Below are 22,635 nucleotides of genomic sequence, written 5' to 3'. Positions count from 1 at the left end.
ATTGAGGAAAGATTGATTCTCTAAAGTTTGAGTGGTCAGACATGCACTGAATTTGCTGCGGTTCATTGCTATATCCCAGAAAGGATTTCTAGCCATTCTCGCCTAATGAGCTTATTAGTAAAAGGCTGAAAGGATCACAGATTGTCTATCAAGGAAGATTGTCAGTCACAAGCTGTTAGCAACTCTGCTGTGATTTATACACCATGAGTAAAGAACAGAATGGTGCTAAAATGCTGCTTATTATGTCCCACAGCTTGTGCGGTAACACAAATAAAGTATGTGGAACAAGGGTTTAAAGGGGAAAAATAAGTTCTGAAGAAGAAAATCAAAGGAGATTAGACAGAATAGTGCTTTACCACCTCCCATTTCCTTTAGTGGTAATTATAATGCAGAGGAGAAATCAAGGCAGCTGCAACAATAATAGCGAAAGTCCAAAATGACACCATTAAGGTTGAGTTGGGGGAAAAAAAAAAAACTAAACAAACTAAAAGTCTGATCAACTGCTGTTAGCAACAGGTAGAACTGAATTTTCTCCTTGGAGATATTTTCCCCCCCATATTTTTGGAATTCTCCATTCTACAGCCTTTCATTTGTGCCTTAGTTAAGCTTTAAAATTAGTATTTTGGCGATGTGTTGAGTATGATTTTATATATATATATATATATATATGTATATATATATACGTATATATATGTATATATGCATATATATACGTATATATGTATATATATATACACACATATGTATATGTAATTTGTGATATAATTATAGAACACACACACACACGTATATATGTAATTTGTGATAAAAATTATAGAACACACAAAAAATTCAGACTGGAATATACGCACCAATATTTCCAGTGGCTCCCTGTTATATTTGTATTTACTGAGACTTTTAATAACTCCATATTCTTCCAGTAGCTAATGTTTTTAGATAGGCAGTACATTTTGTTTTTTTTGGTAATGACATAAAAATTAATGCCTTTGCTACGTTCTGTCTTTTTTAGCTTAGCAACATTCCCATCTCACTGTGAGTTCTGTTGTATGATGTATAGGGAAGCCTGTGTAAGAGTAGGAGTTATATGGCTAAATGGCTCCCCCCCTGCCACAGGCACTAACTGAGGATTAGTAGTGCAGCTTGGTCTCATGGGACTGTAAACTCTCTTCACTGAGGGTGTTGAATTTCCTGATAAAAGAAGTCATCAACCGCAAGCACGATAGAGACAGCACCCCAGGAGCCCTCAGAGAAAGATCAGAATCAGCTAAAGCTCATTTCTTCCAGACATTTCCATTCTCTTACCTGTTGGCCAGTGAAAGGTACTGTACTGCCCTGTCATCAGGCACTTGACAGGGATCTTTGTTAGCTCTCCTTTACATATAGTCAATGAGAGTCTATATTACTAATGCAGCGATTCGGAATTCTCTGAAATCACTGAAAAGGAGCCTGACCAACAATGAATAAATGAATGAAAAAATAAAGGATAAAGTGAAGACAGCTGATGATGTGCGTGCAGCACAGGATGTGATAACTTCATCATGGGACACAGTGATAAATATGTGATAAAGCTAGAAAACGTTCAGGTTGTAAATGTTATCATTTCTATTATATGTGCTATTCAAGAATATGGTAGTCTTTGTTTTGTGTATATTGCCTGAAAACTCACAAATTATTGATGTAGGTTACTTTTGCAGGAGAAAACGCATATTACATTAACAGCAATCACATGTGCAATAGCCTCTTTAATTATAAATTTCTCTACGAATATAAAATCTCTGTAGATCCTGCTCATCTCATGTAAATATAAAGAAGTAATGTATACATTATCATAACATTTCTAAATTTAAAATTGGGTGCAGTTTATTTATATTTGGTAGAACTACTCTATCACCAGCCCCAGCCTCGATACTGTACAGAATGTGCTGGGAAGAGAGAACCAGGTTTAGCTAATGGACTTTACTTCTAATATCAAAGATCGACAGTAACCAGAGACTCTGCGGCAATGACAGCCTTGAAATTTCTAAAGCGGAGAGAATAGTTTGCACCTTTTCTCATATACCCAAGTCCTGACAGCATGAAGGGTTTCCTGATGGCTCTCCAAAGAGACACGATCGCCCTTCTCAAAGCTGTTAAGCTCAAACTTGTTCCACTAGAAATAAAACAAAACAAAACAAAAAACAAGACATAATCGAAGAGAACATAAACAAAATGAATGTTTGGTGATAAAAGTCAAAGTTTCCAAAGGTGATTAACAAGGTGACCCCACTTGTTGCTGATGGAGCAAATAAGAATATCATTCTGAAACAAAAGATAATTTAACCTCACTCTTATGAATTTTAAAGTACCGATGTTCTGTGTGACAATAAAATGAATATACAGAATATGGCAAATAGGCCAAACTCCTTGAAGAAATATTGGCCTTTTCCTACTTCAAATTAATGTTTTCTGGAACATATGTCCTTGGTTGAAATCGAGTTTTACCTGTTACTGTAGGTGTTATTATTTTTTTTTCACCTATTGTATTGATATATAGCATTCCTAATGTGTTTTACATTATTAGAATTAAAATTTGTGATTTAGGTTTCCTGGTTCTCAGCCTCCTTCTTGAAACTACTTCTGAGATTATTTTTCTTTTTATACTGCATTGTTTTCTTATCTATTTTTTTTACCTGGAATTTTGTTTTTTGAAATTCAAAGAGTCATTTTCCTAAAAGATTTTTTTCTTTTTTTTTTTTTTTAATACTGAACATTGAGGTGCTTGGGTGGCTCAGTCAGTTAAGTGTCCGATTCTGCATTTTGGCTCAAGCCATGATCTCACAAGTTTGTGGGATGGAGCCCTACATCGGACTCTGCACTGTCAGCAAGGATCTTGCTTGGGATTCTCTCTCTCCCTCTCTGTCTCCTCCTTGCTCATGCTCTCTCTCTCTCAAAACAAATAAATAAACATTAAAAAAAACACTGAGCATTGAAAATACACTAGTTGATAACTTGAGTTTGTTTCCCTATTAACAGAACTAGCTTCATACACACCTGTCTAGGCACATTTTCATTTCAAATTGAACATTGAAAAATATTATTAAAAGATTTCTCTAGGGGCGCCTGGGTGGCTCAGTCAGTTAAGCGTCCGACTTCAGCTCAGGTCACGATCCCGCGGTCCGTGAGTTCGAGCCCCGCATCGGGCTCTGGGCTGATGGCTCAGACCCTGGAGTCTGCTTCCAATTCTGTGTCTCCCTCTCTCTCTGCTCCTCCCCCGTTCATGCTCTGTCTCTCTCTGTCTCAAAAATAAATAAAACGTTAAAAAAAAAAAAAAAGATTTCTCTAGTTAGCAAAATCACTCACAGTTGATCACTACGCATTTTGTACTGAGTTTTGTCCCTTCTAAAATTCACATGTTGAGGACGTACTAACCCCCAATGTGACTGTATTCAGAGATAGAGACTTTAGAGGTAATCAAGGTTAAGTGAAATCACAATGGTGGGGCTCTGACCCCGTGGATCAATTGTCATCATAGGAAGAGGTAGGAACCCCGGAGACCTCTCCCTGCCTGGTCAGCACAGAGAAAAAGGCCAAGTAAGAACATAGTAAGGAAGTGACTTTTGCCAACTCAAAGAGAAAAGCTTTACCGGGACTCTAGTATTGATGGAGTACTGGTGGCTCCAAATCAAGTCCTTGCTGTAATACTAAGAGAGAGAGGAGGTAGAGGCAGAATGGAGCCCCCTCCAGTCCTGAAGGAGCTCTGGGCTAGCACTGGATTTGCATAAGCCTCAGATGTAAGTTCCTTCATGAACTTCCTGTTTTCACAATTGGAAATCATATACAAAATAGAAGAGGTCCGTTTGGGGGCAAACAGAATTTTGGACCTGTATGGGAATAGGGATGAGAGTCACAGGCCTTGTGCAGTATTTACTAAGCAATTTGGGGTCCTCTCAGGTGAAAGCTGGAGAGGGCAGTTCACCCTGCATCGTTCGCCAGCGTTGCCGCAGCTCCTAGAAGAGACCCTACCGCACGCTGGGCGCTAGGTGAGTAGTTATCACATAAGTGGACTTTTGTTACTTTGATTACTTATGGGATCACACTGATATAAAACAAAGTTCAATTTGGAAATACCGCGGTCCCATTCGTGTTTGACAAAATTATCCCTAAGCCTGCGCAACATCAGTGGTTTTTCATCACTAAACCCACTTTTGAGTCCTTAAAGGACTCAAGATTTCTGTGTCAGCTTTACTTGCTTGTGAACTAATTAAGACATAAAATAAAAACAGAGAGGAAGGCAAACCATAAGAGACTCCTAAATATAGAGAACAAACTGAGGGCTGCTGGAAGGCAAGTGGGTGGGGGATGGGTCAGATGGGTGATGGGCATTAAGGAGGGCACTTGTTGGGATGAGCGCGGGGTGTCGTATGGAAGTGATGAATCATTGGGTTCTACTCCTGAAACCAATACCACACTATATGTTAACTAACTTGAGCTGAAATAAACATGTTAATTAGAAAATAAGTTAATTAATTGAGCTATGGCATTTTTGGAGATGTGTATATTTTTGTTCCCAGAGATATCTCCCCAAGTCACAGGGACCCAAGTTTGCATCAGGATGAAATCAGTGTTTTTCTCCTAGGCATCTTGGAGACATTCATGTGTGATCGCCACCTACCTGATAACTATTCTGTATATTGCATTTTAAGCGACTGCCACCAGGCCTGTTCATAATGACATCCGACACTCGTTATTGTGCAGCCCAGCTACGTTCCAATACGTCCCAAGAGTAATTACTCAAACTTAGTTAACATCTATTTGTTTACTTTTTAGGCATAAGACAATCGACTCTGTACGCACCAAAAACTTGTGTGTTTTTAAACAGGATGCCTAAAGACCAATATAAATTTTCCCAAATGCGCATTGTCTTTTCAAAATGAAGGGGTTGAGAGGTCACCACTATAGTATGTGCTTTGTGAGAATTTGAATATGAGTTCTTCCCCCAGCCGATGATTTTGTGGGAAAAAATGTACACATGTTAGTAAAATACATTAATTAACACACACTGATGGCACAGTAGCACTGAGGCATTAATAATAGCCAACACTATGTGAATAAGTGTATATCTAGTCCCACCAATTTTCTTTTTTTCCATTGGCCTTTTACCTATCCCTCTTTTCTTTTCTTTTTTAAAAATGTTTATTTGTGTATTTGAGAGAGAGAGAGAGAAAGAGAGAACAAGTGGGGGAGGGGCAGAGAGAGAGGGAGAGAGAATCCCAAGCAGGCTCCGTGCGTGGAGCCTGACATGGGGCTCGATCCCATGACAGCAAGATCATGACCAGAGCTGAAATCAAGAGTCAGATGGCCAACCAACTTGAGCCGCCCAGGTGCCTCTATCCTCTTCTCTCCACTTTTTTTTCCCCTATTTTTCTCCACATCTTGTTTACTTTTCTCATAATTTTGTTCCATAGTCCCTTTCTTGCTCAACTTTGTTTTTTAACCCATGGGCACCCATCATATACTTCTGTTTGGATTTATGAACATAAACATAATTCACATGTCTAAAAATCCAATATTATACATGGTTCCTCACACCATGCTCTGGATTGCCATTACCTCCCCACCCCCCAGATTCTCAAGAAATTCTTCCTCTGTTATGATGTCTCTCCCATATCCTTAAATTCCTCTTTTCTCCTATTTTAATCTAAGACATGCAACGTGCATAAGTTTTTCTTGTTTTATTTTATTTTTAAAGGGACTTTCATATTTTATTTCTATTGTTTTAATGTTTATTTACTTTTGAGAGAGAGAGAGAGAGAAAGAGAGACAGAGCATGATTGGGGGGAAGGGCAGAGAGAGGGAGACACAGAATCTGAAACAGGCTCCAGGCTCTGAGCTGTCAGCACAGAGCCTGATATGGGGCTTGAACTCATGAACTATGAGATCATGACCTGAGGTGAAGTTGGACACTGAACCGACTGAGCCACCCAGGTGCCCCAAGTTTTTCTTGTTTTAAAGGGAAACAAAATGCAACACCCCATACCCCAGAATTGCCTTCAGCCGTCTATTCTATGTCTTTCTGCGCCTTTACAGCAAATTTCTTAAACTAATGGCTTACATTATTTGATAGTACTTCCTCTCTCCCAACTCCTTCCGTTCCTGCCCCTAATCACTCCTAATCTGGTACCAGTAACTCCTGCATTACTAAATCTTTAAACATCATAATACTGGAAATTCTGACAGAGCTGACCACTCACACTTTTCTTTAAACACTCTCTTGACACGGCACAGGTGACAGTCACTTTCCTGGTTCCATTCTAACTTGTTTCCATGTCACTAGAGCATTTTGGCTGCTCTTTCTTCCTTGCAAAACCCAGGTCTTTTCCATTTGTCTCTTTGCACTCTTTTAGCTCAACTGTGCCTAGAGATACAAAGAGGCATCTCTACATCCATCATTCCAAGTTGTTACCTTGAGGAAAGTCTTCCCTTCTGACTAGCAGAATGTGGTGGCCAACTGCGTCGGGTATGCACTGTTCCTTGGTATCTCACTGGCAACCCAATCCCTAATTTATAATTCATAATTTTCTTTAAAAGCTACATTTGCGTTAATGTTTCTTCTCTCCATCTGTGTTACTGCCATGCATCCAGCTACAAAAACTTGAACACTCTTCTCTTTACTCCACATATGCCATAGATCAATCAATGAATTCAACCTATAAGCACCTCTCAAATTATCTACTGCCCATGATCTCTGTACCTAAGTCCTGGTCTGCATAATGTCTGATTGAAAGCAAAAATTCTGAAGACAGTTTATTGTTTTCTCCCAGTTCGTCCACTTATCTGCGTTACGACCTTGAGCAAATTATTTAGTGTCGCTTGGGCTTCAGTTTCTCCATACATAAAAGTGATACGAGCAGTCTTTTTTAATGTTACCGTGTGGAAATAATACCAAAACATTTTCTTTACACACTGCCTCGCACATAAAAATTTAGTGTTAAATGAGAGTAAGCAGTTAGGATTAGAGTGCCCAAGTCATTCATAGACCATTGCTATAAATAGCTTTCTCACCAATCCACCGTGGTCGATTCTTTAAAAGAAAATACGATCCTTTTACCTCCTTTCTTAAAATATTACAATGGTTTGCAATGTCTCCTGGCACAGCAACGGAGTCCAGAATGCAGCCTGCCGATGGGCTCCAGCTAAAATGTGCTAGGGTCTCTCACCGCCCTCCGTCCCTCCCCTCGCTGTCCCGAAGCCACGTGTTTTCCTGAGCGCCACCTGCTTCCTAAGCTGTTTCCATCTGAGGCCTGAGGCACACATTGTTTCCTCTGCTGGGAACAATTTCCCCTTCACTTTCAGACTTATTTGAACATCTTTTAGGTGTCTATCCCCCGGAATAATTTAAGTACTTCCTCCGAGGTGACAGAATCTCTGTCGTTCTTCTTGTTGTCTGGGAGAGTTTATCTGTTTAGTTACTAATTTAAAGGTGATCACTCCGTCTGGACTAAGTTCTCTGAAGTTAGAGACCTTACCTGCCTTGTTTACTGCCAAGTCCCTTTGTAGAACATCCCACCAATTAAGCAATTGTATGTATCTTCTAAATGTATAAATGAATGAATGGAGGAGAGTAAGAATGAATGGATGAATCAAGAAATGACTCTTTCAGCGCTAACCTAGTATCTGCAAAACTCAATTTTTCCAGACTTTATTGAATCATAATTATGAAATGGGTATTTTAGTTGCCTTCCAAAAAATATCTACATAAGGACAATTTTTTTATTTGAATAGGTTTTTTTTAATGTTTATTTACTTTTGAGAGAGAGAGAGAGAGGGTGTGAGCTGGGGAAGGAGCAGAGAGAGGGAGACGTACAATCCGAAGCAGGCTCTAGGCTCTGAGCTGTCAGCACAGAGCCCAACGTAGGGCTCGAACCCATGAGCTATGAGATCATGACTTGAACCGAAGTCAGATGCTTAAACAACTGAGCCACCCAGGCGCCCCAATTGAGTAAGGAACATTTTGTCTCAAATGCCTCTTTTCACAAATACAGAGCAATGAAAGTGAGCCAAAAAGATGCTGGGGCCAGCTTAGGGTCATAAAATAAACTCCTTCGTACATATATGATTAGTATACCCTGCTTCTAATGCAAAGTCTGAAATCCTTATTTTTATGATTTAATACAGTTACTCAAAATATATTTCATACAAAAACTAGTTAGCAACCATTTTAAGAAAAAATAGGGAACGGTTGCAGGCTTGCATTTTTTATGTCTACTATTACACATATCATATTCTAATAATTCTGGAAAGCACTATTTGAATTAGTGCTTTAGTTAGCAGGACTGGAGAAGGAAAAGAAAGACCAGCATAATAGAGGTGAAGGTTACAACATTTGTCATTTATATGGCATATTTTTTACTTCCTAAGGCAAATGTTAACACTTTCCTTCTGTTACTGTTCAATGTGGGCAAAAAAATCTCTACTTTGAACATGTATTTTATTCAGACATTTTATTTGAGACTTCTTCACAACACCTTAGATGATTTCTATTTACATTTAAAATATAAAGATATAGACATAAGCAAATCCTAAAATCAATCCATGACTACATTTTGTTGTTGTTGTTGTTGTTTTTGGAAACCTGTTTATTTAGAAGTCCTACTGAATCAAACAGATTTTTGTTTTCTCATTTTTCTAGATCACTATAGCCTCAATAATAAATGCAAAAATCATCATGTTGGATATTTTAAGATACTAAATTTAGCAACAGACCATTTTCCCCTTCTTCATCAATAACTCAGACATTATAAAAGTTAGGTATATGCATGTATACATGTACACATATAACTGTGACATACCCGCAAATATATATACATATTAAAATTAATAGGTGTACCTTCTATTTAAAATATCATCAATTTAGAAATTAAGGAGTAAACTGTGAAACAAAAATTTGCAACATACATGGCAGATAGGGGATTATTGTCCAAAATGTACAGCTAAAACCTGCATAATAATAAGACTAACTAAGCATCCCATTGTTAAGTTGGCAGGAATAGGGACGCATGACAAACCCATAAATAAAACACAAAAATATAATAAAATTCATTATTTATTGAAAACGCCAATTAAAACAACAAATTAAAATTCCTGAGATTGCCAAAAGCTTAAAGTTCATATCAAGTGTTGATGATTGTGGAGAAAAGGAATAATATCTGTAGTTATAAGAGCAATTTGGTTGTAACCTGCTGAAATTGGAAATGTGCATACTGCAATATACAGCATCCCTACTCATTTTGTATCCATACTACGAAAAAAAAAAGCGCTGAGATATGCAGAAAAGTGTCAATAATGTTGCTTATAATAATTCAATACTGGGAGTATTTTAAAAGTTCATTATTTGGGGAATAGCCAATTCATTCATGGTATATCCAAAATTATGACCCATCAGGTGTTAATTAAGACTAACAGGGTAGCCTGTGGGGTGCCTGGGTGGCTCAGTCAGTTAAGCTTCTGACTCTTGATTTTGACTCAGGTCATGATCTCGGGCCCCTAGGCGGCTCAGTTGATTAAGCTTCCTACCGTTGGTTTCGACCCAGGTCACGATCTCATGGTTCATGTGTTCGATCCCCATGTCAGGCTCTGCACTGACAGTATGGAACCTGCTTGGAATTCTCTCCCTTCCTCCCTGCTTCTCCCCCACTCATGTTCTCTCTCTTTCTCTCAAAATAAATAAACTTAAAAAAAAAAAAGAATAGGGTAGTCTATAGCCTTACATGAAAAAAATCTAAAAATATTTAAAGTTAACTGAAAAAATGTAATAACAGTTTTTAAAATAATATTTAAACTAAACAGTTTTATGTGCATATAGGTACACATATTAACTAAATTAAAGTATGATTTAAAAAAATTTTAATGTTTATTTAATTTTGACAGAGAGAGAGAGAGACAGAGCACGAGTGGGGGAGGGGGAGAGAGGGAGGGAGTTACAGAATCCGAAGCAGGCTCCAGGCTCTGAGCTGTCAGCACAGAGCCCGACATGGGGCTCGAACCCACAGACCGCGAGATCATGACCTGAGCGAAGTCAGACACTCAACTGACTGAGCCACCCAGGCGCCCCACATATTAACTAAATTCATTCCCTCCCCGCAAATCAACAGTCCGGTTTATTATTTTTATCCCCATTATGCAAGCAAGGAAATGGAGGTATACAAAACTTATGTAACTTGTCTGTTACCTATGTAAGAAGGTGTCAAGTTACTAGCCAATAGAACTGAAATTCAAACCCAAGTACACCAGCTCCAGCATCTATACTCTTAAGCAAACTATAGAATTGTAAATATACTAGGGAAATAATGCAAACCAAATACAAACCAATAATACATATTGCATGTACCCATATTCATAAATATATACCTAAGCTAGCTAAATAATAAGAATATATCATATTGATAGCAACTGAAACCTCTGGGGGGGCGCCTGGGTGGCCCAGTCTGTTAAGCGTCTGACTTGGGGTCAAGTCATGATCTCGCTGTTCATGAGTTCGAGCCCCGCGTCAGGCTCTGTGCTGACAACTTGGAGCCTGGAGCCTGCTTCACCGTCTGTGTCTCCCTCTCTCTCTGCTCCTCCCTAACTCATGCTCTGTCTCTCTCTCTCTCAAAAATAAATAAACATTAGAAAAATTTAAAACCTCTGGGAATGAAACATGTCAGAATTGGGGGGAGCTAGTTACCTTTATTATTCATGTTTTAATCAAAGACAAGGCGATCATACTCAGATATATCTTTCTGAGTAGAACCTAATAAAAAAAAATAAAAGTGTCAATTAATTTTAAATCGGCTTAGTAATAACGTAAGTTCATGCAATTAAGTTTCTAATTTTGAGAAAAAATTAAGGTATGTTTTGTGCACATAAGCAGAAAGTGAAAAATTATTGAGAATGTGACTTTTTAACAGGTTTTGGAGTGAAAATAATGTATCGACTCAAAATTGAGTGTTATTTTTAATGTGTATAACACATGATTGAAAATTTAAATCAATGAAGGTTATTTTTTCTTCTCTTTATAGTAGTTCAGAAAGATACTATTTACAGAATTGGGTGTTTGTTTGTTTTTTTTTAATTTACCAGATGCTAAAAGAGAGTGACAGTGAGTTCATAATACTGCTAATGTTGATGTACAAAATTTAAGAAAGAATGAAATGAATTCCTAATTGTTCATAAGGAAAAGGAAAAAAATTGAAAGGATGCTTTGGGAGGAGTGAAATGATTTATTAATAGGATATCAGAAAGTTTCACAAACTCAGAGTTTAGGAGATGCATTTTGTTTTCGGGAATGAACTCATGTCAACTTACCATGTTTACTCTTAAAGCTCTTTTTTTTTTGTATTAATTCTATACATTTTTGTTTCCCTCTCTTTCTCTGTAGATGTCTTCCTGAAATTAGATTCATATACAAGGAAACACAGAGACTTATATAGCCACCAGATGGAGAAAGGGAGAGAAAGAATTTTTTTTCCCTTCATCTTAATCACAGAGTAAGGATGAAGATCCATCCATGTTTGCAACAGGTCTCTGTCCCTCCTCCAATCTATCTTGGACAGGATACATTAGATATTGTAAACGTTTATGCCAGATTTCGTCATTTTAAGCCATAAAGATTAGGGGCTTGGCAATTTTCAGAAAAACGAGCGCTCAGTAAATGTCTCCTACGCTTACAGAATTCTTACCTTTTAAGAAGACAACTTCTTGATCACTTTGGAAGGACAGTCAAAAGATTCGAAGGACATCCATTTAAAAGTCACGTTTTAAAATTTAACCCACATACTAAAGTATTATTTTCTTTTTAAAAAGTAAATGCTTTCAAAAATTACTTCAAGAAAAATATATGACACTTTATATCTTAAACTTTACTTTTCTATTTAAAGAAAGCTTTATAATGGGGAAACATGATAACTTATTAGATAGGAAATGAGAAACAATAAAGCCCTAAGGCATTAATGAAACTGTGGCAAAAAACAGCTAATGAAATTATTGTCATTACAGGTACCATATCTGAAATTCTGAGGTTGAATTTATTCACAGCAAATGAAAATGGATCATCTCTCCACATAATGATTTCCCAAGTAGGGTGCTTTCACAGCATGTAGTGCATTGGGTTGTGGAAGGAAAATATTAGAATTGATTTTAATATTTATTGCATATCTAACATTAGAAAGAATTTAAGCTTTGTAACATTTAATAAATGATTGACAACTATTCTCTCTTATTCTGTATGTCAGATGGTTTGCATTGCAAAGAAATTCCACAAAGAAGGATTACATGGCTTTGTAGATAACACTACCGCAGAATAGGAACAAATTATCTCATAGATTTATGCAGAACTCCCACTGCTGGCCATGACAAAGTCACAGATTCTGCATTTGCCTTCCAAAAAGTAAGTAGCAAAGTGGAAACAGTATCTAAGTTGATTCTTTACAAATATTGAACAACAGGTGGTTCAGGATTGTGATGAAAACAATTTATAAGAACATGAACATCAAGGAAATTTATAAAAGCATGAACATCAGGGAAGAAAGAAAGAATTACATTAGTCAAAAAATAAAAACAACTAGGGGCGCCTGGGTGGCGCAGTCGGTTAAGCGTCCGACTTCAGCCAGGTCATGATCTCGCGGTCCGTGAGTTCGAGCCCCGCGTCAGGCTCTGGGCTGATGGCTCGGAGCCTGGAGCCTGTTTCCGATTCTGTGTCTCCCTCTCTCTCTGCCCCTCCCCCGTTCATGCTCTGTCTCTCTCTGTCCCAAAAATAAATAAAAAATGTTGAAAAAAAAAAAAATTTAAAAAAAATAAAAAAATAAAAAAATAAAAAAATAAAAAATAAATAAAAACAACTAAACAGTGTAGCTCTTAAAGCTAATACCAATATTAACCCAGATTTCAACCTTAACTCATTCATATCAAATCACTAAGTTTTCACTTTCAAAACTAATGAAGTCTATTTAATCACATTGTTCATATCAGAAAATGTTATTGATAGGCTTTGAATCATTAATATATGAAGTAAAAGGATTTAAATTACTGTGTATGAAATCCTGTTCTCCCTTTCTTAAAAGTCCCATGTTTGTATACGCTTTTAATGTGGCAAGATATTGGTGTAATGTTACATATAATGAAGACATTTTATAATTTTCAAGGAATGAGACCTGGTACTTCATTATCTGATAAAGGTGATGGTGATAATGATGATTGTTTGATTGAAAAGCCCTGTGTAGCTTCGTGATGTGGACATATTTCAGATGTCCTCTCTTGCAACTATACTTATCAAGGCGTAAATCATATAATGAATACACCACTTAAGAAAACATACAGAGCTGCGCTTTGAGGGAATGACTAATTTCTTGTTTTGCTTCAATTTGGGATCCTATCCAGTGGAGGGGGACATAGTAAAGCTCTCACATGTATCGATAACTTTATTTCAAGATTCCCACTTTCTCCTCTCCAAATATAGTGGACACTCATTAGCACATTTTTCATTTTCTCGATGCATCCCATTTTTTCATTTATATCAAATTAATTGGTTTAAAATGTAGGAGGCCTTCTGAGCATGTTGGGACTTGAATACCATTGAGATAGTTCAAAATATTGTATTGTGTGCCTACAGGTTTCTCCCACTATCTAAAAGCAGAGTGTTCCTAAGAAATTGTTCCTAAGCCCAAATGGTGAAAAGCCAAGAAGCAATTACCATTAATTTATGTGGAAACTTTTTTTAGCATTCCTAGACCCAAAGCATAACCTATCTTGGGCTTTTCTGATGCCTTAGGACGCATCTTGCCAATGGATGCACAAAATAAATCCAGATAAAGCACACACCCTCAGAGACAGCTCAGAGCTCTGGTGACTTTTTGCAGAAATGAGGGGTGTAGTTCACGAGGGAGGAGCTGGGGTGTCACTCTCGCTGCCGGGGTGCAGACTGCCTCTTTTGGGCTTGGCACAAACAAGCACTGAATATCTTTTGGCTTTTCGTCTTTTTTGGTTTGGTTTTGTTTTAATGTGAATCACTATCAGGTTTCTTTCCGATAGTGAAAACAGGTCCTACTGTAGGTCTTTCATAAAAGGAAAGGGGCATAATATGAACTTTTGAAAAGCAGGGGATATCTGTATTTGAAATGCGGAAATTCTGCCATCAAATTAGAAAATGTTTGGCCAAACAATAGAAGCCCTTTTATCATGGGAAGGATTGTGTTTTGCGTGTTCTTTTTCTTTTTAGCAGACAGAGCAATAAGGCATAATTGAATGGCTATTAAAACAGTATTGGATTCTTGACTTAGCTTAAATAATTCTCATGTCGAAAGCTTCTTTTTTTATTCTCTACTCTTAGTGACATTTCAAGCTAAAAGTATGCTTCGGAAACCTAAGTGAGTTGTGCGCTGAATCTCACAGCATGGACAAGCTTAATTTTCCGTTTCTTCTTTCATATATACTCTCTCTGCTCCTCTGACTAACTGGACGGTAAAATCTTTGTTCAGCCTCCCTGGGTGAGAGCTACTGGACCATCTGCGCTGCCAATCTATAACCAATCTACGGCATGACTGAGGGAGCAAACGTTTATCCATGTGACTAAAACAGCAGCGATTCTCATTACTCTGGTACATTCTTCAGCCTGTTTCAGGCTCTGCCCGCTAAGTTCATCCTTGTGAGTTCGTACTGGAGCGGCCTTTCTCCGAAGTGCATAGGCATCTCAGAAAGCCCCAGCTTCCTTTCACTAAACCGTATGCCTATCACCTCCCAGATACGTTCCCCTCCTTGAGACAAATGAAATTAACACTTTCCCTCAGCCTGATGACAGGAAGAATTAAACTCCCTCCCTCCAGAGAGCGCTGATTCTATGGGAAAGCTTTCTCACTCTGTCTACGCGTGCTGTCATTTAATTCAATTAAATCCACAGCTTTTCACCTTTTAGCTTTAATGAAGTGTTACCCTTTACCTCTCTCCATACCATAATAGCTCCAGCCCAGGCTAATTCAAGACCTCTTCTCACCAGGGCTTCCCTCCAAGGGCTCCTTGATTCAGGGAAAGGACTTTGGTCCTCGGGGTAGTCCCTCTTTCATATTCCACTTGGCCTGAGTAACACTCCGACTCTATTGGAAATGAAGGATAATAAGAAGAAAAATTATATTTCAGCGGAGCTAAAATTAAAATATTGATTGCTGTATAATTTATGTGTGAACACAGAGCCATCTTTCTTATTTCAAGTCCAAAAGATTCCAATTGACTCTGCTCTCACATACACTTCATGCTGTATTTCCCTTAAATGCAAGAATTAAGTGCACCATACTTCCCATCAACATCCTTGAAGGACACTCCTGAGAATAAACACACTGCTGCTTTACTTTGTTTATTAATTCTCTTCTTCTGGAGGGAACTGAACCACATACTATCTGTACTGCATAAGCACTACTTTATTTTCAAACCTTTATGAGATTTTCACTTAATAAACCTTGACACATTTTGCAGTCAGTGAAATTAATAGCCACCTGAGAGCAGCTTCGGGGGGTCATGTTGGATGGCCCAGTGACTGGCAACTCCAGGATTGGTGACACTCCTGAGTGTCCCTAATTATCACACGGGCTCTTGTGAAATTCTAAAATGACTCTCAGAAGGAAATTAATTTTAACTGGCTTAATTTTTGAAAATACATCCTGTGCCACACTTTTCGTGGCCGAAATGTCCACAGTCAAACATGGAATGTGATCATGTTGAAATCCTATGTCGGGTTGCAATCGGATTCCGTGAACCTGGTTTGAGCACACACTTTGCACAAGGTCCTGAATCCGGCCCAGTGAATGTTCAAAGATGCGTTAGAAATAGTCACCGCTATGGAGAACTTAAACCCTTGTGGGGGACATAAGCATATAAATAACTAAGTAAACCGTGAGAAAATTAATTTGCTAAATACAAGTTTTGCCATGGGAGTGCTGAGGAAGACACAATTAATTCTGATGGAACGTGCCAAAAAAGGCCTTGAGGAGGAAGTCAGATAGCATCAAGGCTTTGAAAAGTGAACAGGATGCTAGAGACTTGGTAAGAGAGCGGAGATACTGTGAGAAGGGCGTCTATTGCTTGTAAAGGAGAAAAGGCGGAGACCTGGAGAATTTATAAAAGTGTGTGGTAGAAACCTATGAGAAGATGATGATTTCGCAAAACTTGAACAATGATCTTCTCTTTTAAAATTAACATGAATTGGAATGCTTCACTGGCTCAGTTGGTTAACGTCCGACTCTGGGTTTTGGTGCAGGTCATCATCTCATGGTTCATGAGATCGAGCCCCGCAGCAAGCTCTGTGCTGACGGCAGGGAGCCTGCTTGCGATTCTCTGTCTCCCTTTCTCTTTGTCCCTCCCCCACTCACATTCATTCTCTCTCTCTCTCAAAATACATAAACATCAAAAAACCCTCAAACATTGCAAAATAAATAAATAAGGAAATAAATAATAAATAAAACAAAATAAAATCAACAGGAACCATGCATGGGATAATTCACAAGCATGTTTCTTCCCCCCAACACATCTATTTAGTCAATATCCAACTTGATTGGAGAGGTTCTGAAAAGTGGGCGTTGAGTTCTTGTGGCCTGTTAGTAAGTAGAGGTGTCAGTGCCTATTAATGCTATTAAATGTATTATTACTAATTAGTTAATCATTAAAAATGTGTGCTTAGAACTTCCTGGGGCACTTGGGTGGCTCAGTCATTAGGCATCTGACTTCGGTTCACATCTTGATCTCACAGTTCGTGAGTTCAAGTCCCACATTGGGTGAGCACGATCCCCGTTTTTGGGTAAAATGCAGGCCCTGTGTGAGCTCTGCTTCTCTTTCTCTATCTCCTCTCTCTCTCTGTCTCTCTCTCTCTCTGCCCCTCACTCACTTGAGCCCTCTCTGAAACTCAAAAAAAAAAAAATGTGTTCTGAACACCTGCCACGTATACAGCACCATTTAGGAGCTATTTATTTTATTTTATTTTTTTTTAATTTTTTTTTCAACGTTTTTTTTATTTATTTTTGGGACAGAGAGAGACAGAGCATGAACGGGGGAGGGGCAGAGAGAGAGGGAGACACAGAATCGGAAACAGGCTCCAGGCTCCGAGCCATCAGCCCAGAGCCCGACGCGGGGCTCGAACTCACGGACCGCGAGATAGTGACCTGGCTGAAGTCGGACACTTAACCGACTGCGCCACCCAGGCGCCCCTAGGAGCTATTTATTTTAAATAAAGATATAACTCCCCACGACATCCTCTGACTTTTTGGTTCATACTCTCACACACACCTGTAAGCCCGGACTACTCCTTCTGTCATGCCTCACGCTTGCCTATGTATTTCTTCGTTCTGACAAAGTATCATATTTGGTTGAGAAAGAGGACAAGTTACACTGCAAAAGGAAGGGATATTAGTTATTTATATACATAATTTATTAACACATATCATGTATGGTTGCATGTTAATTATTATGAACATAATAATGATCCCTAATAGAGACCCATGGAAGTCTACTTTATTGTAGGGGTGTATCTGCATATTTGTGGGCATCCTGAAAATCATGGGTACGTACAATCTCCATTCCATTGTATACATCCAAAGGAAGGGAGGGAAGTCTAGTTTGCCAAAGGAGAGAAACCCAGGGAAAACGTTCATGGTAATGTCCTTCAAACATTTGAAAGACTGCTAATGTGGGTTAGGTTGATTAGGTAGCAGTCGAATAGAAACAAATTCTGGCTCACTCGATACAATCAATTACCGACAGTTAGAGCTATGAATCAAAGGTAAGTGGAATCTTGTAAAATAACGTCGCCTGCTATATACACAAAGCATAAAGCATAAACAGTCACGAGCAGATGTGTTGGACCGTGTATTCTTCCACTTTTCTCACTGGGGGGTTGGCCTTAAGTACGTGAATATGGAATTCAACTATAATGTCTCATAAATTTATGCTGTGTACCTGGCATATCCCACATTGTCGTGTATTATATGCCCATATCGTTGGGATGACCATCCCCTGTGGCTGGCTTACACATATTTAGATACTCTTCTTCTTTGTCTTGCTAACCTACAACCCAGCTTCTAAGTTGGCCCCACTTAAGTTGGGGCCCCAGCTTCTAAGTTGGATCCATCCCTGAAGCTTCTTCCTGCATTGACTATCATGTAATGCCAGGTTTGGGCACATCAAGGCTTGAGTCTGTGCTCTCGCTCTAAACCATGGTTGGTGTTCTCTGTCCTGAGGATCAAATCTAGCATTCTGACTGTTTGTATAAAGGACGTTTTATCGGAACAAGGCCATTTCCATTCATTTATGTGTTGTCTATGGCAGAGCTGACTAGCTACAACAGAAAGGGTATGCCCCACCGGGTGAAACGTCCTCTCTCTGGCAATTTACAAACGTGTCTGCTGACCTCTGCTGCAGACCACATCTCAATGCTTCCTCAGAAATGATTTTCTTTTTTCTTTTTTTTTTTTAAAGAAATGATTTTCTAATTCTCACACCAGAATGCCGTCTGTTGCTAATGCTTCCAGATTCCCAGGAAAATTTTATTGATACTGTTAAACATGAAATCAGATAACTATGACTTATCTCCTTACTCCATCATTTGATTTTTTTTCGCTCTCTTTCTTTCCGATCCATATACTAAAATAAGCAATAACAACTACAGAGCGAACAAACATAAGTGCCCTTGGGATCTCATCACCCTGAAATCCACACCAGTGTAGGTCTCATGCGTGGAGACGTGGTTTTGCTGCTCCAAGGAGTAGAGCCCAATGCATTTTCCAATATTATCATAATTACAAGAGTCAGTTCAGTTCTATAGTGTTATTTGCATCCTATGATAACAGAGGCAAAAGTTCCAGGTTGTACGCTGGGTTTCAGGGTCCCAGAGATATGATAAGGTCATTATGAGTACTTAATGAGACAAAACATTTAAAAAATGTCATAAAATATGACCAAAAATATGTCAGCCATCCTTCTTCTAGTTTTCATATTTTGTATCTGAGGTACTGTGTTTCCGTGTCAACTAGAACCGTAACTCTCTGCCTTGGGGAGTCAGACGGACTCAGAAGCCCCCCTCTTTATCTGTGCGGAACTGGGCTTAGAAAGATTGCCAACAGTTACCTCTCAAACTCATGCAAGTTACACTTCATACCCAATTCCCGGTACCAGGGAATATAGTCGTTTATGACATGGCCCTACTGACATAATCCAAAGTGCATGTTATTATCACATTGTGACACTCTAGAAATAATACAGAATACCGCTCTGATTCTGCTGTTGCCGAATGCTAACTGCAGGTGCCGGCATGCTTCTGGAAAGGTGGTGTGTTTCCATACTAACCCAGTCTCTTCCTTCACCCCACCCCCACCAGGCGTCCTCACCCCTAACCAAAGACTGTGAGTCCGCTCTGATAGAATGTGATGGCTCTGGGTGAGGAATGAAACCTCAAATCAAGAAATGCCATTTAAGATGATTCTGTTCTCCCTCTGCCCGACATAAACTCAGGTGATACTTCAGGCTCTCTCTGGAGTTTTACGCTGACCTTGGATCACCACACGCAATTAGGTCAGTGTATTAAAAATAACCATCTGCCTTTTGGGATTTAAAAACAGGCCAGCACTTTGGTGCCAGTGTTTCTATTTTTTGTTGCAGTGTGATGAAGGATAATGATATTGGAGGATCCGATACCCTTCTCAGCGAAACCTGGCTCTCTTCTCTACATGTTCATTGCAAAAGGAGAGGCCTCTTGTTCATGAGTAAAAGTGTGAAAGGAAACACTCACGGGCTTTAGAGCCAGACTGCCTGGGCTCATCTGAGGCTTGACTTTGGGCAAGGACCTTCACCCTCTGTGCCTCAGTTTCCAGTCTATAAATGGGGCGATAGGACATCCTTCCTATGTTCATTGTTACAAAGACGAAATGAGCTAACCTACCGAAGGGCTCATTCAGGGCCTGGTACTAAGTGTTCAACATAAACTATTCTTACCATTGTCATTGTTGTTCCTGTCCTGACAGAATTGTGTGTCCTTAGATCTTTTAAGCTTTGATCGCTTCGTTTCTGTAATGGGAAAAGTACACCTCCTTTGAAACAATTATTTTGGACAATAAGATCTCACCGGCTGTAGAACAAATAATCATGTGTGAACAAACAGCACCATAACGCTTTTACTCAGCATGCCACAAATGGTTGGAGAGACTTGGATACTCCCCGGGAAAGAGAGCAACCCCCATGTATACTCATCCTGCCATAGGAAGAATAAATACTTCTCTCAGTGCATTAAAAAAAAAGTTTCCTTTGTGTTGACACCAATCTCAACAACTGCCACAGCAGCCCAAGAATCGATCAGGTTTTATTTAAACATTTTTCCATGTGACTAAGCTAAGAGATAAAGATGTGTCCAAATCATTTGGCATTTTAAAATGGGAACATGTTTGTTTGAAAAAACCAAATGAGTGTTGACTTGAAAAGTCAGGTGTATCAACTACGACTAGTGTTCCAAAATGATCTTAAAGGTTTCTATGAAAATGCCCAATTAAGGCTTTCTTACCTAAATAATTGTGTTTACATATAATACAAAGACTAATCATTTCTTTAAAACTTTTTTTTAATGTTTATTCATTTTTGGGAGAGAGAGAGAGAGAGAGAGAGACAGAGTACGAGAGAGGGAGGGCAGACAGAAGGAGACACAGAATCCGAAGCCGGCTCCGGGCTCTGAGCTGTCAGCACAGAGCCTGACGCGGGGCTGGAACTTACGAACCACGAGATCATGACCTGAGCCAAAGTTGGACACTCAACTGACTGAGCCACCCAGGCACCCCAAAGACTAATAGATTTTTGTCACCATTAGAAGGAAATCAGGACTTCTTTTTCTCTCAGTCATTATTTGTGTGGTTCTCTTGTTAGAAATTTAACATTTGCTTGTCATGAGCTTTTTTCAAAAGTGGTGTTTCCATTCAGAAATCTTTCATACTAGTTCAGTTTCAAGATTCACACATACGTATGCATGTATGTATACATGTATGTGTACTTGTGCAAACTCATATTTTTTTCCACGAGTTTTTTTATTCTTATAATGCTTCCTGCAGCAGAAAAAGAAAAACAAACAAACAAACAAACAAAAACAAAGAAAACAAAGGAATGTTACAGGAGGGCATATTAGCTTTACTTTACAAGAGGAAATAGTAATTAAGCAGTTAGTTTATTTGTTGTTATACCACAGAGTTACAACCTCCCTCTTTCCCACTTCCTGCTCTTTGTTCTAAGTGGATCTGCCCTTCTTTGGCTAATCAGTCTCACCAGCCTCCATCATGCCTCGGAGGTTTTTGCAAATACTTCCTCTCATCAGCCAACACTTTCCAAGTCCCCTCTGTCTTTGCCTTGTACAAGTCCTACTCACCCTTCATTAGAGAAGACCCCATGACGTCCTTTTTTAGAAAAAGTTACCTGTTTTAGAAAAACACAGAGTCTGGATTTCTTCTTAGATCTTTTCATATGAATAGTTACATACCATTTGTGTCATTTCTTTTGGTTACTGCAAGGAATACGTATTTGTTAACTGGTTATATTCTTCATTAAGGAAACATTTCTTAGCTCTCTTGGCCCAGAACCAACCACATTACTTCTGTTTACATTCCATGAGCAGGAACTATTAATATAGAACTATCCAGATGCAAGGGAGCTGAGGCTGTGAGCTATAACTTCCATTTGGGAAGCCACTTCTCACTCACTATTCCATTAGGGAAACAAAATGAATTATTCGAGGACAGGAATATTGGGTAGCAGTTTACTAATGACCGAGATTTATAAAATCTGAGAGAAGCTCTAAGTGATAGAATTACTGCTGACCAATATAAGAAAAACAGATAATAATATCAACACTAAAATTAGGTCTTAAATTTGTGTTGGGCTTTTGCTTTTCAAATAGATTTTTCATTCAGTACCATGTCTCATCTTCCATAAAACAAGGAGGATGATTTCCAGAAAGATTAACAGCAAATCCAAGACTATTCAGCTACTAAGGTACCAATCAGGTACTTGAACCACAAGGTTCTAAAGGCAATTGTTATTATTCTTACAATGCCTCTTTCTAAAGGAATTCAGTTAACTTTCTTTCTAAAATTATTCATCATATTTCTGTACCTGGGGAATTGCAAGACGACTACTCTTCTCTGCAACAGAATAACATGGATCTACAGTATATGAGTCCATTGAATCTAGCACGGAGACAAATCCTGCCTAAAAAGTAGAAAACAAATACAGATACGTAATGTTTCTTTTCTAAAAAAACAAACAAATGAACAAAAAAAACCCCATAAATTATTAGGAGCCACATGTATGCATTGGGAAACAGCTTCAGAATGCTTAACAGTCTAGTTCAAGATTACACAGTTAAATGAGGAAGTTGGAATTCAAACCTAGCAGTTTCTGATTATGAGTTCCACAGAATCCCATTATACCCAGACATGGGGGATTTATTATCCTGTATACATAAGACCAATGTTATTTTCTAAATGCTTATAACTTTTCATTTTCACTTAAGGGTAGCATTTGAGCATGGATACCTCTTGGATTATCTGTTCAGTACAGACAGAAAGATCTGGAAAAACAAATCAACTAGACTCAGTAGTAGATTTATGTAGA

The 22,635-nt window shown here is 38.6% G+C and overlaps 1 long non-coding RNA gene across 2 annotated transcripts; it reads left to right on the top strand.

Annotated features, from left to right (window-relative positions):
• Positions 1–3,526: 3,526 nt before the first annotated feature.
• LOC131489758 (uncharacterized) lies at positions 3,527–20,250 on the top strand. Of its 2 annotated transcripts, XR_009250719.1 has the most exons (7): positions 3,527–3,770; positions 3,931–4,019; positions 11,396–11,537; positions 12,013–12,092; positions 12,249–12,403; positions 19,367–19,560; positions 19,648–20,250. It is a non-coding gene; the product is annotated as an uncharacterized LOC131489758 (long non-coding RNA). The 2 variants fall into 2 exon arrangements; XR_009250720.1 differs by lacking the exon at positions 12,013–12,092.
• Positions 20,251–22,635: the final 2,385 nt, after the last annotated feature.

This window comes from Neofelis nebulosa, chromosome 11 (genome assembly GCF_028018385.1).
Source record: "Neofelis nebulosa isolate mNeoNeb1 chromosome 11, mNeoNeb1.pri, whole genome shotgun sequence".
Taxonomy (NCBI): Eukaryota; Metazoa; Chordata; class Mammalia; order Carnivora; family Felidae; genus Neofelis; species Neofelis nebulosa.
This window is presented reverse-complemented; position numbering and strand designations above follow the sequence as displayed.